Source organism: Bombus pyrosoma, linkage group LG11, assembly GCF_014825855.1.
Source record: "Bombus pyrosoma isolate SC7728 linkage group LG11, ASM1482585v1, whole genome shotgun sequence".
Taxonomy (NCBI): Eukaryota; Metazoa; Arthropoda; class Insecta; order Hymenoptera; family Apidae; genus Bombus; species Bombus pyrosoma.
In genome coordinates this window covers 4,808,613-4,823,420 of record NC_057780.1, presented here as the reverse complement: position 1 = coordinate 4,823,420, position 14,808 = coordinate 4,808,613, and the positions used below count along the sequence as shown (strand labels likewise).

Here is a 14,808-nt window from a genome sequence, read left to right as displayed (position 1 = left end):
TCCTGAATCAATAGTACGAAAATAGAGAGAGAAAGAAGTAGAACACGGCCGAAAAATAGAAAAATAATTACAGTAGATTTAATAGCGTTCGTTGCATTTTCCGCGAAGTAAACGTGTTTATCGCGGCATTCTGCTTAAAATATCTATCAAAGACCCAGCCAAAGCGGATAGAATTTATGATGCTATAAACGACTGTAAATTTCTACGATTCGTCCTATTTTATCGCTGGATGTTCGAAATCGTAAGGAAATGCTATTTCCTGATAACAGCGTTTAATTATTTATGACGAATATTTAACGCGAAACACGCGGCATTCCAGCATCTGTGATTTACTTACTCGCATGAATTCGAGTTGCGTGCAAATAAAACGCGCGAACTATTCGAATCGCAACAACTACATACTTCCCGAGGGAATACGGTCGGATGAAAAATGTGCCTGATAAGAAAAAATTAGAATAGAAAAGTAGAGTCTAGCTATCGGATGAAAGAGGAAAATAAAACATCTTCGTTAATGCGACCCATCTAGCAGGTGAAATTTCATTTACACGATCGTATTCCCAAAAATAGAATAATTTTGGGGAAAAAAGTAATTTTTTAAATATATATATACATACAAATATATATAATAAACATCCACAGTGTCTAATCAGAACGCGCAAAGGATGAAAATCCGCGCGGGGTCGAAATTCTGGTGGGCGAACCGCGCGTGGAACGCGTTGGCGATAAATCTGACGGCGATCTCGACGCGGAATATTTTATTCGCGTAACGCCTCGCGTTAACAACTCATCGAGCGATATTACTCGCGCCATTCGAGATTACCGGTGCCAATAACCCTGCAGTCTGATCTATGCTCGGTTCGGACGTCACCATGGTCGCGAGAAGAGTAGGCTCGGCTGGTCGCGCGTATTCGCTCAAGAGTAAGCCCGTTTATTGTGGTGGACGGTGCAACGCGACCAACAGAGCTCCGCTTAGCCGTGGTCCAACAATGAAACGCCGCCCGGGAAAAATGATCGTCGTCGTCGTCGTCGTGGAGACGCGGAGGCAGGTCCGATGGGTTTCTTCGCGCGCCGCTTAACGACGATTTCGATCGTTTACGACTTTAATAATTTAGGCGCGGCCAGCCTCGCGAAGCTCGACACGTTTTCGCTCGTAAACCGCGCGACTAAATCCGTATTTATGGGGAAGAAGAGGTAGTCCGGCAACCGGGGCCTGTCTCCTTCATCCTTCGCCTCTTTCCTTCTTCCACAGTTTGCTGCCACGTCTCGGTCTTTCCTGTCTCTTTCTTACTCTCCTCTCGAATCTGTATTTCTTTCTTCGTGATACGGGACTGGCTTGCAGTCTCGCGAGGAATCGTTTCCATTCGAAAATTTGTCCCGATGTCGCTTCGCAAGTTCAGCAGAGATTATCGGTTCCGAGCGTACGATCGGGGGTAGTTATGGTTTGTGGTCGACACTCTGAATATAATTTCTCGCTGAAATTTTCCGTATTATTTTTGTGTCTTTTCTAACGACGTTTGTTGTACGTTTTCTAATCAGAAGACATCTTTATTAAGAGAGATTGTTATTTATTAAGAGAAATTTAAGATCAACCAATCTGGTCAAGATATAGCGGTTTACGAAATATTTGAACACGCGTCGAATCTTTATACGAATGTATTATAAACAATTTTAAGGATAGGTGGTTATTTAAATGTAGAATGCATCGGTTTGATTTTCACTCGTAATTTGTTTCGTACCTACAGTTTCAATTATCCAAACCAAAGCAGCAACAAATCTTTCGAAAAGAAGATTATCCCCGACGATCGAAATAGCTATAGATATAATTTATAAGTTAATTGGTTAAAATAAAACCGATCAGCTCGTAACTAAAGCCAACTCCCGAGGTTCGTATCATTTTGAAAGGAATGTAACGTTACACCGCGACATTTATAAATTTCAAAAGGCGCTGCCTCGTTAGTTAAATGAAAGTCCGTACAGGTTGGATAATACGTGCATGTCATAAAGACCCCGTGCGCTCGGTCGTGAGACATTTTATATTATCTTTATATTCGCTGTTCACGACTTACCGAGGACGCAGACAGTAGAACTCATCTACGCTCCTTCCGCTCCCTTATATCCTGTAACAGAAAAATACGAGCATACGTTGAACACCACGTGCACCAATACGACCATAGAAAATACACACGAACACACGCTTGTAACGTGAAAAACATAACAAACCCTGGGAACATTAATGCTCATATCGCGCAGGTGTGAAATTCACCGACTGGATTATGACGCTGCGAAGCTTAAACGCGTCGCCGATCATCCGGCGAGATTCTCGCGCGATAAGCGCAACATCCTGCGCAAAAATTGTTCGCGGAAATGCTTGCTGCAGGCGAACGATCATCGCCCAGTGATATACATTGTACCTTGCATACGTTTAGAGCGACGAGATTATAGTTAGATGGATCGAAATAACGTGTTCGATACTTTTGGCCTGCGCTTTCGTTGCAACTTTTTAACACAGTTCGAGGTAATTGATTTGGAACATGAAGAAGAAACATGGTGGAAACATGATTTGAGAAACGTTCTGTATCGCTGTTTTGTAGTTTTATATTTGGAAAATTCATTGCCAAATTCATTTACACGTTTGTAGTGCGAAGAAATATTAATAAGCACTATGAATAAGCCCGCTATTTCATAATTTCGTCGTTATGACCTTATTATATTTTTACGTCGCAAACAAATCTGCAATAGCAAAAGGTCGCAAAATTTACGAAGCATTAAAACCTCTTCACTACAGAGTTAAAAATAACATTTTCAAAATGTAAGGAGAACAAAGAGCCAACTCGCTGATTGAAACTGGCAATTTCACAGGTTTGAAAAATTCCGAGCGCTTTCACATCCGGCGAACGGTCGACGCGCGTCGCCAGAAACGATTCATCGGAATCGTAATGAGTTTCGTTCCCCGAGGGGTCTAATTAAAAAAACAATTATCAATCGGCCTAACAATACCACGTGTCCCACATTAGCAAACACCGCCTCGCCGTCCACAACGCGTTCACAATGCGTTCGCCACGAAACAATGTGGCTACGAAGAAGGGACACGCTTCTCGAAATGCTCACCTCGAGGTATCCTCGAGGAAGAACAATACGACGAAACGGCACCGGCTGATCAGCATAATTTCGTGCGTTCGACCGAGTGCAAAGACAAAAGGAGATCGAGGACCAAACCCAACGAAGGAAGAAACGACACGAAGCAAGACGAGGCGAGACGAAAGGAAACGAAACAAAGTGGAAGTGTGACCAGCATGGTGTGCAGGTACAATTAAAGCGACATTAATTAATTGTTAGCGCAACAATGCATCTGTGTCGGAGGCAGGGACGTAGGCAGAGGAGGGACCTCGAGGGCCTTCATAAATTTACATGTCTTTCGCCGCGAGAATCATTTTTTACAGCCGTTAGGAGAGTGTCCACGGTTGGTGTGCGTGCGGAGAGAAGCGGCGGACCTACAGCAACGCCTCGGCTATATTACGGGTCCCCATGGTGTTGCTCATAATAACCATCGATGTCTCTCCGCGGGCATGGAACCAGCCTCGAGCTTCGATCTTGTTATCCGTCTCCGGTACTCCAATCGAAACGTCTCGATCGACTTTGGGTTACGATTATTCTCCTTTCTTTCGTGGTTTCTTGGAATTTTCTAAGGATTTTTTAAGTTAAATTCGTCTTGAGTAAATTTTACGAAGAAACCGATTCGATGGGAGAGAAAATGACAGGTTTGATACAATCTCAAACAATATCGAACTGACAGTGTTGGGTTAAAGATATTTGTCCTATTATTGCGTTCCAGGGTGTAATAAAACGATGCAATTAGTTTTCTTGCTTTTTGCTTTTAGCATAGTTGGGTAGATTATCCTACGTATTTCCATCATAAATTAGAGAAGTTTGCAGATTGATTTCGAGAAACTCCTTTGATCTCTGATTCAGTAACGAAAGCTGATGAGTCCGAAGGTGTATTATTTTATCTTACTGTATTGATGCAAAAATATTTGCGCAGCTTCGTGTATTGTTCTTCGTCCAAAATTAAATGGTCGCTTAAGGTCAAATTCGTCATCGTGAGGGATGTAATGTATAGCTGACCTCCTTCTGTTGTATAGTCTTGCTATTCCCTGCAAACTGTATGCTTACGGTGTTTATTATTCTTCAATAAGATAGTAGGACTAATGAACAAATGAGCTGCATACCCACGTATAATGATATCTTGTCTGATAAATTGGTACGATTGCTTTGTTACAATTTCAAATCGTTGCAAAGAAACCAAAGAATTGTTTCGTCCACTAGATAGAATTTTTCTATTTGTATAGAATAAATTTCTGATAATTTCGATCCTGTGAATTCTTATATACGTAAAAGAAACACACAAGTATGCACAGATCCAAAAAGATTCCATTCTTCCAGTTTATGAATGTTAATGTGCATTTAACAAAATCAGCAATCATCTTCCTTCGACAAGAATATCTACGAATATTCTTCACAATTGGAGAACCAAATGCTAATTTAATAGGTTTATGCCGTAACTAGTCCCTGTAGTTTTCATAATAAATCGTCATCTATTCCTAACCTTCATAAAGACTTCGATAATAAACGTATCCTAACCGTGAATATACGTCACTGTTTTAAACACTCCACTAATATTAATACGTGACATAAAAGACAATTCGTAACAAAAGGATTAATATTGCTTAATGATTCCTTAATACGTCGTGTCATTCGTTGCAACAAAAATTTACGAAAGCGCATTCTTCTTGAAAAACGATATCTATAATCCGTATTCTTCCTCGAAGCATACCAGTGATCTAATTGCAAAAGTAGCGTTCAAGAGCAATCGAAATCGATATCAGTATAGAGAACAATCCCATGCCTTATTCATTCCAGTTTTCTTTGCGAGATCGCGATAATCAGCACTGGTAAAACTCATTGTGATAGACGGACAAAGCTTCTGGACGAACCACTCTATTTTTCGCATAATAAATGTGATTTGCACGCTGGCCAGATCTTCGGTTACCGATGGAAAGGATGGCGGAGGGTAGGGCAAGCGTGGTTATTTTCGTCAATAGCGGCGTCGTTCGTTGAAAATTCAAAAAATTTCGCATAATGCCCTCTCGGCGAAGCACCGTATTAAAAGAGATACGCGATCGTAATGTGAGACCGAGAGACGTGGGTGGTTCGTTGCACGAGGGCCGATACCGTGGTTATTTTTAATGTTGCCTGCGAGCGTGATCACGGACAGACAGAGAAAAAGAACGTTCTCTTATAATCGATACAGGTGCTACCGAAATTAATTCGACGCTGTTCGATCGATCGCGATAAGGGCTCTGCAGCGTTGATTCTGGACGAGTCGAACCGGCGATATTAATTTGTCAGCTGCGATATACATACAAGTACGTACGACGCTTGGTTCAACATGTACGATATCAAACAGGTAGTTTTTTTTAGCGATAACTCTTTTAGTTGGGTTATCTGCCGTGTATGAACTGGCTATTATCGAACACGTGACACACCTCATCCGTAATAATCGGTCGAGGTTAAAGGTGCTACCATATTTCGAGTAATACGTTGTCGAGTCTGGGCAAAGTATTCGATGTTTTAATATTCCACGAGTAATATTTAGTATTTTACTAAAATCTGTACTATTTTGTTTCTAAAAGATTTACTTCTCTAAATGGCTACTCTTAACGCGTTAATTGCGATACACCGGATACCGGTTAATGCTTCGTCAATGAAGAGTTCTCTTGCTTTCTTCTGTTCTCCGTTCCAAAAATACAAAAGCCTTTAAAATGCGAAAAGGATCGTATACTCAGAATCAAACTCAGCGTTACAAGCTTTCTACCTATGTTCGCCACACGGCGTTTTTAACATTGTACCCTAAATCACAGTTACAATCGATTCCTACCGCACCGTAGTTCGCAATCACCGTTCTTGTACATCCAAGCAATCGAACGTGCCACGAACTTTCCAAGTCGTTGAAAAGCTCGTTACAACGTTACACAGGCCTATCGCAGAGGCGAGTTCGCGAGACGTACAAGAGAACACGGTGTCTTCCCTTTCAAAACAATGTCCTGGCCAGATCCGGGCGGAGGTAACGTCTTGTCCTTCCTGGCCAATAAAAAGCCGCGCGAGCGACATGTTAGTAGCAACGCTTTTATTACCGCCTTTACGATGCTTTTCGGCCCTCGTCCGGTTGTTCGTCGTTGATCCACGAATCGCCGATTCGCCGCTACGAAAAAGCTTCGTTCCGGAATTTCGACCAGGTCCTTCCCCCGCTTCGTTCCTCCACCACCTACCGCCAGGCCATCGGGGCATATTTTATTTACGATGTCCTGCATTATCATCGGGCGGACGCGCGCGCCATTGTGGCCTACGTGCGCGCGTTATTGCGGGGAGAGAGAAACACATAGAGAGAAATTTATGCGTGGGCGAAACGAGCAACCGAACCGCACAAAGTGGACGTATCTCGCCTCGCCTCGAATTAATAAACAGCAACAAATGACCGCCTACGTCCGCCCCTTTCTCCGTCACCGATTTCATCGTTCTGGTAGTCGATCCGTAAAAGATTCCTCTCTCCTCTCCTTCCCTCATAGTCTGCCTATCTCTGTTTCTCTTTCGCGAGGTACAACGTCCACTCGAGAGGCGACCCTCCTTTTCCGTCATCCTAGCGCCTTCCTCCTCGTTCTTACCCGATCGTGGACCGCCCGCGGTGTCCCTCCCGGAGGCTGCTGAATCCTCCGTGGATCATTTGCCCCACGATCGTTACCGATCTCTGAATTCGTCCTGCTCGAAACTTTTCGAGAAATGATTTTTTGTTTTCCTTTCTTCTCGTTTCTTCGTTTTCCTTTTCTTTTTTTAATTTAGTTCGTAATGATCGCGGGTGTGCTCGAATGGTTGGAGATTCGATCGTTGACGAGCCGAATTCGTGAAGATTCTAAAGATTCTTTAGGCTTTCGAATCTTGGTAATAACGTTCGTTGTTATCCTTCGCTTCCTTTTGTAGATTGGAAATAAGAGTACGTTTTAAGGCCGTAGTAGTTTCGTTGTGCCGACGATGAATACTTGGATATTGGAAGATAACGATCATGTAAAATAGGATGCATTAGTAATGTAGAACATGTGCGGCGATTACTGCGTCAGAATGGCTAATAATATCTAAGCAATAACGTTAAAATATGTTGCCTCTAATAATAAATAACTTTTATATAAAACATTTTCAAGTTGGAAAAATATGCGACGCACGTACTATAACTTGGTGTTTTTTAATTTACGCGGTGAATTATTCAACGAGGAAATTATATGTAATAAATGTTGAGCTAACCATCTACAAATTGTCATCTGTAAATATTACGAATTCTATAGAGGATAAAGAAGTTGCACAAAACTTCTCGAGTCTGCTACTTCCATCTCAATCGCGTACTAATGTGTTGTACCTGTGTCGTAATCAAGATGAGACCTAACGATCTCGTAACTCTGAAAGAATTACAACATGTACGACAGGGATTGAATAAATTCCAGAAATTCCAAGCAACCGAGTTTTACACCAAAGCCAACACTCGCGCGAAAAACGAGACACATATTCGAAACAACCACTAACCAAACCATTGAGAACAATTAAACACAAAAGCGTTGCGTTTATTTTCATTTCGCCGTGGAGGCTTAAAGAAAAACGCGCGTTTCACTTGCACGAACTGTTCCACGAAAAAAAAAAAAAAAAATCAGGGACAAATAAATCCGCGAAGCTTCGAAAATCTATTATTACACAGCCGTGCAAACTTGTACGAGTATGCCAAAAACAATAACGAAGCACCGAACACAAATATTGTCGTCGAAACTATGTTAATCCGTCAGATTAAATTACTCAACCGTTTTGATTTATCGATTATGTTCCTGTCGTGTTCTCCTCGTCTACTATTAATGTACACATACTTCTGCATATTTTCATATCGTTATTTTCACAATTCCATTTCCTAATTCTTCGTTCTTTGAGCGCAAGTAAAGTAAAGTAGAGTAAAAAATAATGCGGAGAACGCGACTGATGCCTTTCCCCTTCGATTTTCGTAGATATACTAGATACACTTCAATTTTATTACGAAATAAAGAATATTTCGCACACGATTGTTACAGCGAAAGACAAACTCTCGATAATTCGAAAATACGAAGTTACATAAAAAGGTGAAACTATAGACACACGCCAACAGAAAGATAAACAGAAAGAAGCGAACTATGAGCAATTGAAAAAGGTGAAAGGCACTCAGGCGTTGTTCTTCTATCGAAATCCAACATCGAAGGGCAACTGCCTCGAGGCATTTCCCTTTGTGGGACACGGAGGACGTGGGCACACGCACGGCACTGAATAATTAACTCCGCTTTGCCGGCGCCGGTTTTATCGTAATTATCGCTGCGCGCCGTAGCTGGTTGCCGCCAGTGGCGGACCAGGATCGATCGTAGATCGCGAAAATGATCGACGCGAGCGCGCAGAGGTGTGCCGCGCGCGTTTTCTCTGCCGTGTTCGTTCGCCACAGCGAATAAAACGACTCTCGCGTTTGCCTGGTTACTTCAACTATCGCGCCGACCGTATCGTCTGGGTTTCGCGGGCTCTTTGTTTCCTGAAAAGGACTAATGATCATCGGTCGGCCTTCGAAGTACTGCGTGCCGGCCCGTTTAGAGAGATCGTAGCGAAGACGCGTGGAAATTTTCGTGGCGCCATCAAAGATTTCGTAAAAATAATCGTGCGCAGCCTTCGCGCCAACGCGACGAATATTTAGCCAACGTATCGGCGTCCACTACTCTCTACTTCGCAGAAGAATCGTCAGTGGAAGAAAAAAAGAAAAAAAAAAACACGGATTCACGATTGTTTAATTTTAGAAGAAGTGAACTGCACCGAGTATAACTACCTACGTAGTTCCACACGATCTGCATCGAATTCTTCAGATATTTTTAGATCGAACTTTGTTATACACGTTTCCAATGAAATTCGCGTTAATTTTGCGCCGATTTATCGAGTTCTATCTAGCTGCAGCTCTAACGTAAATCCTCTATTGCGCAATCTCGCGATACATTACGGAAAGACTTCTTTAAAAAATCGAATAGTATTAATAGCAACAACCATTTTGTGAAATAAAAATATTTAATTAAAAGGAGGATCTTCGAAAATTGTATTTGTCTAGCCTTATGACACCTATCTTTTTGTGACACGTGTCTTATTCGATTTAGAAAAACCATTCGTTCAAGACTTAACTCACCGTAAATCCGGATAATGATCGAATCGAGTCGAGAATCGACAATTATCTAAAGGAGATTCTTCGATCGCCTTCTATCTTGACGATCGTTTTCGCGCGTGCAAGCGATATTATGAAATTTTCCAGCGATAATATACGAACAATCACGTGGAAGTGTCTGTTAGAGGGCTGATTTGCATCTGTAATTACTACAGCAAGCCATTAATAATTAATTAATGAGAGAATCTGACGCGTGACGCAATCGTCGCGCAGCGGCGACTTTTAATTGATCGACGATTAATCACGCTCCTTAATCGTCTTTTTTCCTATCGATTCCGCGTCTTCTTTTTCCTTTGCCCCCTCCTTAGCCGCTGCTGTGACTGTGTAATTACCACCGAATCGACGCCCGTCACGGAACGCGTCTCTAATGGTCGGCTGGAATTTGTTCTTTTAAACGCTGCCGCGCGCAACACCGACGGAAACTCGTAACAAGATTGATAGAATACTTTCTCGTGATGCTTTCTGGTAGCTGGTACCGCCGCTCCGGACGAATGATGAATTAATGAGCCAACGAGCGTACACACCGTTCCTTGAAATTGTTTAATTCAATAGAAGGCTGGCTGATTTAGTGCTAGATTTCCTCCTTCGTTCTTTCGACAGAGGAAATGTCAACGAAACTGCCTTTTGATTTTAGAAATGAGTTTCAAGCTGATCGAACGTGTTGCGTAATTTTGTATTAGCTTGTGACAGTTGAGATGCAATCGTTGATGAAAGATGTTCTTTACCGAATGTCATTGACTAATCTGTTTATTTCCTGGTATCTTTGCATTATTTGTTATTTATACAGCAAGTAGTCAGATTATTGCGACGATGGTTACGAAATTTGCAATTATTTGAGAAAAAAAATAGTCGGAAATGCATTTAAATCGAAGAATTCTTCGCCATAGTGCAAAGTGTTTTAGAGTTTATATAAATTATTAAAAATTTTACAGTGTGGATTCTGCGACCTTTTCGTTACATCGTAATCATCTGATCATCTGATAATAAAATAAACGTGTAATAAGTTAAACAGGGAGCTGTCGTTGTTTGTTTAACAACGAGAACAGTAGAAGAATGTAAATTAATTGTAGAGCTGTTCGTTAAACATAATACCGCGCAGAGTGAAGATCGAACTGAAAGTAACATGTACGTATTATACATTACGTTTGCAATTAAATTACATGGATGTTCCTTTAATTGCATGTCTGGCAATTACTGCAAAATAGGAATAAGAAGTTTGTATTAATAGTTTCGGTGACGTAATTGAAGCAGTAAAAAAGCGGCAATTATTCTTCGTATCCTTCGACTGACATTTCAATCACATTCTCTGAACAACTAAAATACATTGATCGAGCCCCAACTACCAATATCGTAAACACGTTGCATAACTTAAAGCCATTTAATCGCGTTACGAGTTTTAATTAAGAATCATTAGAATTCATACCACGCGTTAAATTACACGGTTTTAAAATAATATCGAATCAGTATCGATCGATGTAACAAGATGGCTGGTACCATCTCTGTCATAGAAAACGCGTCTATACCAGTTTCAACGTATAACGTTCTTAGCTTGTATATTTCGATCGTAAAAATTGTACGAATCTTCTTTAAGGAGTAAATTCACTGGAGAGATTCCAACTAAAAATTCCTGAGAACTTCTTACTAAAATAAACGCTGAGAACTAGCCATCGATTCGATTAATTTTTAAACGAACTACATACTTTCATAGGTTTGAAGAGACAAGCGCTGCAAACATCTCGATCGAATGTACGAAGAAAATACGAAGAAAAAATGTGTCAATCCTAATGAACCGTGTAAAAGCAATTAACAGTACCAAAAGAGATTTATAGAGGAACGGTTCCAATAAATATCGATAATTACAACGCTAATTCCGCTCGAAAGCGGCCGAAGATTTATGCGATCCTAGGATTTCGTAAATGTTTCGAAATCGCCGCATTTTTACGACTTTCCGGAATCGATGTCCATAAAGCGATCGGACTTGCCCCGGAACGTGTCGAACGTTTTCTCGTTTAACGCGTCTAGGAGCGCCGCGACGTCGTTGCAGCCAGCCAGAGAGAGAGACTTATTAGTTCAAGGTTGCTAAGGTAATTCCGTGGCTGACTTCACGCTGCGTGGATCGTCGCTGCCGGAACATCAGGCCGCGATCTTCCGTTCGAGTAACGGTTACACGATCGAAGACGGAAGCTTGGTGATTAATGATCGAGAGGATCGTATTAATTTCGCAGTCGATAACCGTGCGACTCGCGAAGGATAAAGGCGATAATTGTTTGAAATTACCTGGATGTCTGTGACGTGACCTCGTAGCGTGAATTTTCGTTTTCTACATAATCATGCCTGTTCGATGGTCACGCTATTAAGATATCTCGTCGAAGAAATTTACATTTTTCGGAGGAGAAAAATTGCGAGATGATCAGCGGAATTTAAGAAACAGAACTCGAGTCGTCGTGAACTTGATTGGGGAATGAAATATGGAAGTGATGACTACGAACATCGACGTGTAAAACTGACAGCGAATCGCTTTGTGATGAATTGAATGGATGTGCAATTATACGGATTTCGTTTTGGAAAAGGAGAATCTCTAAATGCTTCTAAAGTAGTGAATAACATTTGACGTTTAATTGGATTAAGCACTCAAGAATTATATTAAATGGACTAACGAACGAAGAACGTTAAAACATCTCTTGAAACAGAATCATAAAATATTCACCGAAATGTGTTTCTACAAGGTTAACGTCCAAACGAATCACACGCTGAATGATAAAAATAGCAATCTTATAACATCCAGGGACAAAACACAGCCTCGATAACTGTTTAGCTACTATTTTCTTCAGATTCTACGACTACTTCTTTTACCAGCTGAGAAATAAGCATACCACGTGAAAAGAAATGAAACAAAGAAATCTATATTCTTTACGGAGATCACGGTCATAAAATCAATCAACTCACTCATCAATTAACTACCTCGAAACTGACCCACGTCTCCTACTACCTTCGATCGAGTAAACCGTTTTTGGTAGCACGTACCATCGTCAGAACTGTCGTATAGTTTGTTGAAAAACGCGAACCACGCACTATGTACGTAATATATATTTTTAATGAAAATTAAAGAACTCCTACGTTCTTTTAGGAAGGGACAAGCGTGGCTCTTACTCTTGAAATCAGGGATGCATCCGAATGGGAGGGTTCCTCTTGCCGGGCGTATCGCGGGAGGGCGTCGTTGTTTCGGCTCGAGCACGTTTTCACTGTGAGATCTGTCCAAATGGTCGCGCGCGCTTTTTCACGCGAAGCAAAAAGAAGCGCACACCGGACGTTCGAGGGATCGAGAGATCGGTGGAAAAAATCGTGACGAAATAAGGAAACGAGCGTGGTGGCGCTGCCGTCGGCGACGACGACGACGACGACGACGTACCACGACGACGGCGACGGCCACGACGACGACGACGACGACGAGGACGAGGACGAGGACGACGGCGACGACGAGAGAGGCGTCTCTCGCGCGACACACACACGTGGTGGGGGCGTCTGCGGCCGCTACGACAGAACTAAGGGGTTGTTTGCCCCGCTGGGGGGTCTCGAACGGCTCCGCCACCCCACCAGCCTTACTATTTTGCATAGGGCCTGCGCGTCGAAGGCGGCACACACCGCCACCCACCCTCTTATTCTGACTTGCAGCGACGCTCTATCTCCTCGAGAAACCCCTCTCCACCCCCGACCTGGCTGCTTTCGCACGAGGGGTACACTTCGATTTGTCGAATCCGCGTTCCGCGGCTCTCTAGCTTTCGTTCGCAAGAAAAAGAGAAAGGGAGAGATGACAGAGCGAGAGAGAAATAGAGAGAGAGAGAGTGAGAGAGAGAATCTCGGTCCGTTGCTTCGCCCTCCATCCAAATAACCACCCTTCTTCTTCTCCTTTCTCTGCCTTTCTCTTTTTCACCCTCGCTTTTCCCGAATCCCCTCTTGTCTTCTCTCTAGTCCGGCCTTCTTCGTTTCCTTCTCGTATATTTCTGTCTTTTTTTCACCATTCCTACTCGCCGGCTGTTCCTCGGGCTTCTTCTTATTTATCTCGTTGCGCCGGCACAACCTCGTCTCGGTCATTTCCACCATGGAAACGAAGATCGAGCCGAGGAAATCTTTGACCTCGAGGAGCGTACTCTGCACGCTCGCGGAGAGCGGTCCGCTCGTAAATTGGAGATTGCGAGGTCGTTACTTCCCGCGGAGCGTCTGTTAAGATCGCCGGAGGGTGAGTGTTTGTCTTGCGAATATGAGATTAAGTCGAGCCCAGGGGCCTCGCGGTGGAGGAATATTGAATCGGTGATAGCTCCTAATGGGATTGAAGGCAATGAATATAAAATAGGACGCCTCTTTGTGTGTCGTCCCCGGTTAATTATCCACGGGAAACTGATGGCGTGGACAGCCTCGCGCGATCGAGAAAACAGACTGAAATCGATCCTGCGTTCAGGAGCGTAGAAACCAAATGATTTCGAAGTTAAGTAGGAAACTTTTGAATCGGCAACCGATTAAAACATTGTACCTCTTGGAAAGTACCTTTCCGAGTTCAAGGTCTTGAGCCGAGTTTGTATAACTTTATTACTATCGAGCAATATAGAAGATATCAAACGACTTCGACGTAGAGATTTCAAGATTAACACCGGGCAGAAAAAAAGATTACGCGTACCAAAGCTACGTATCGACGACCACGATATCGATTCACGAAGCTTTCTCGCTCTGCTATAACCGCTGCACATAAAGTATATTCACGATCTCGTAACACTCTCCCTCTCTATCCCTCGCTATGCCAAGAACCCAAACACGTACCACGCGTATCAAAAACTCCAAACTTTCCCCTAATGGCTCTCTCTTCCACGCCCATTAAACTCAACTATCCTCCTAAAACAATCAATCTCCGACTCTCGTACAGTGATTCTTCAAAGACCGATATTCGTGTCGCCAATTTACAATCCGCAGTTCTAATTTATCTTGCCAGACGGACGAGCCTGTCTCTGACGCAAATGAAGTCACAATGCCACGGAAAGCCAATCAACGGTTACGGTTCGCGACAAAGGGTTGCTGTTCAAGGGTTGGCCGAAAGCTAGTTAACGCCTACACGTAATTAAGCAAAGCAACAGCGTGCCGTGCACGGAGATAGGTCCATGCTCCACCCAGACTCCGACGAGTGAGGACAAGAGTGGTTGAACCCTCTCTGCAGAGAGGGCGACAGGCCCGGCCTCATTGGAGGCGGGTTGGTTAGCGCATGTATAATTAGCGCGAACAGACAGGAGGGTTCTGTGACTGTGAGAGCGGCGCGGAGCGACGAGAGGAATAGGAGGAAGTAGGGTGGGTGAGGAGAAGAGAGAAACACAGCGAGTCCCGGTGGAGGACAGGGTGGAGCCACCCCGTCGGCGCATGTGCCAGCATCCCTAGAACCGGAGATATAATGTATTCATAACGTAGCTGCTCTCCATGCAGCAGCCCTCCCTCTTCACCCCCGATCCACCGTTCAT

General features: G+C 43.1%; 1 protein-coding gene across 10 annotated transcripts in view; it reads right to left on the bottom strand.

Annotated features, from left to right (window-relative positions):
* LOC122572905 (zinc finger homeobox protein 4-like) overlaps positions 1–14,808 on the bottom strand; it is a 404,144-nt gene that overhangs the window by 315,288 nt on the left and 74,048 nt on the right. For all 10 annotated transcript variants that reach the window (XM_043738577.1, XM_043738576.1, XM_043738579.1 and 7 more), the window contains one exon: positions 2,067–2,117. The gene's annotated coding sequence lies outside the window, so the exon portion shown is untranslated. The remainder of the gene's footprint in view (positions 1–2,066; positions 2,118–14,808) is intronic.